The sequence below is a fragment of the Rhagoletis pomonella genome, unplaced genomic scaffold (assembly GCF_013731165.1).
Source record: "Rhagoletis pomonella isolate Grant_MI unplaced genomic scaffold, Rhpom_1.0 Rhpom_scaffold_00001, whole genome shotgun sequence".
NCBI classification, from domain to species: Eukaryota; Metazoa; Arthropoda; class Insecta; order Diptera; family Tephritidae; genus Rhagoletis; species Rhagoletis pomonella.
In genome coordinates this window covers 97,243,282-97,246,006 of record NW_023458555.1, presented here as the reverse complement: position 1 = coordinate 97,246,006, position 2,725 = coordinate 97,243,282, and positions in this window count along the sequence as shown.

Genomic DNA, 2,725 nt, shown 5'->3' with positions numbered 1-2,725 from the left:
CCGGTTTTGAACTACGCAGCGCCAGTGTGGTCGCCAGGGACTAGTAGGACGCAGTGGACGAAGCTACAGACTGTACAGAACACCGCACTCAGGACAGCGACAGGATGCCTCCTGATGTCGCCTGAACACCACCTGCACGGCGAGGCGCAAATGCTCCCTGTAAAGGAGCACAATATAATGCTCTGCAAGCAGTTCCTGATCGGTAGCCACAGAAGTGGCCACCCAAGCAGACAGCTGCTTGCAGAGGAGCCCTCGCCTAGGCACGTCAGGAGGCATCTATATGAACTGACGGACGAAGTCCAGAGGGTCATTAAGCAACCTCTGGACCCGACAGCATACCGACAGGCCCTGAACGGCATTCACAGGAACTCAGTCTCGAGTTATGTAGACTCTAGACCTGGGAATGAATGCCGTTCTAGGCATACCACCCCGTCGAGACGAGACGGAGCTTCATCTGCCTCGGGAGACACGCACAACACTTGCACAACTTCGCTCCGGCTACTGCAGCAGGTTGAACTCCTAACTGAGTAGGTTGAATGAGGATGTGCCGAATGAGTGTCCGGCATGCGGAGAGACCCCACATGACTCGAAGCATCTCTTCGCATGCCCGGAAAACCCGACAACCCTAACGGCCTTGTCCCTGTGGACAAACCCCACAGAAGCTGCACGCTTCCTAGGGTTGCCGTTAGTGGAACTTGACGACAACGACTGAGATACGAAGCGTCCTGGGCGGGGTTGTTGTAGCCGCTACAACAACAACAACAACGAAAACTCCATAGAGTGGGAGCAACCTATAAAAGAAGAAATTAAAGCTCATCTACAAAACGATACGTGGAAAATAATAGAAAAGGGCAACGAAAGTAAAAACATCGTATCTTGCAAAATGGGTTTAAAAGAAAAAATCGGTTCTGACGGACAAATAGAGAAAAAGAAGGCAAGATTAGTTGCTCGTGGATTTACTCAAGTATATGGCGTAGATTACAACGAGACATTCGCTCCGGTAACAAAATTAAAATCAATTAGATCCATTTTAGCCATGGCAGTCGAGAACGATTTAAAAATCATTCAGTTAGACGTGAAAACAGCATTCCTCAACGGCGAACTAAAAGAAGACATACAAATGGAAATACTAAAAAATTTGGAAAAATATTTACATGATATCATAGCTGAAGAAAGCATCAACGAAGATAAAACCGTATATATTAAAGCTCGAACTATGTTACAAAACCTGCAAAAACCTGGAAAAAAGAAAATATGCAAATTACTAAAAGCAATATATGGATTAAAGCAATCCGGGAGAGAATGGTTTAACAAACTCGGCAATACATTAAAATAACTTGATTTCACGTCGTCAAATGCTGACCTCTGCGTTTACACACTTGCGAAAGGGGGAGATAAAGTCATTTTGGCATTATATGTTGACGACTTAATAATAGCTTATTCAAATGAGAATCATATGGAAAGAATAAAAGAAACTCTCATGAATAAGTTTGAAATGAAAGACCTAGGTACATTAAAATATTGCCTAGGTGTTAACTTTGAATACAAAAACAATGCAATGTTAGTAAGCCAAAAACACTATATAGCAAATTTACTTAAAAAATTTAATATGGAAGATTGCAAAACAGAAAAAACGCCTATGATACAAGGGCTAAAGTTGCAAAAAAACCAATTAAAACGAAACTACCATACCAAAACCTAATCGGGTCATTAATGTACCTAGCGATCGCAACCAACAATAACTACGATGACGAACATTTCAAATCCGCCAAGAGAGTACTACGTTATTTAAAGGGTACTAAAAATCTATGTCTAACGTACAAAAAACAAAACGAGGCTGTACAAGGATTCTCGGATGCAGATTGGGCCAGCTGTGAAGTCGATCGCAGGTCATATACTGGATATTGTTTCAAATATGGCGGAGCTGTGGTCACTTGGGAATCAAAGAAGCAGCGGACGATTGCACTTTCTACAGCTGAAGCCGAATACATGGCGCTGACAGAAACATCAAAAGAAGCCATTAATCTAAGACAACTGCTCTCTGATATGGCAGTGAGCTCCGAAAAAATCACTATATTCAACGACAACCAAGCAGCACAACACCTCGCAAAGAACCCCATCGTAAACAGAAGAAGTAAGCATATAAGCATAAAAGAACACTTCATTAAAGACGTCGTGGAACAGGGAATAATTGAACTGGCATATAAACCCAGTACAGAGCTTGAAGCAGACATATTTACCAAAGCGCGGACACAAGCACGACATGAAGAAGCTATTCGAGGACTTGGTTTGTTTATCCAGTATTCCAAGTGTGAGGGGGAGTGTTAGAACAGACACACTCTGGCAACATCGTACATATGTCAAACACATATGTATATGTACATATTTATTAGCGAATAGAACCCATACATACGTCATAACCTTTTTATTAGACAAACCGCCATTACATTTTTCAATACAAATTAAACTAAATTAAATAAAGCATAAAGTTTTCATTATGCCTTATCCTCATCGTTTTTCTTTGTCGCTCCGGTCAACAAGCTTCGCGTTTCAACATAAACGTTAAATATTTCGACCTCAACATCGCCTGACCGGATAGCAATACCCTGACATTCTAGGATGGTATCCCAATGATTCAATGAGACGATACTGCACGGTATGGTGCGGGATGAACGCTAAACCTCCACCATTATCTCGCTCGCGATCTCGACGGTGCACGTTGTAT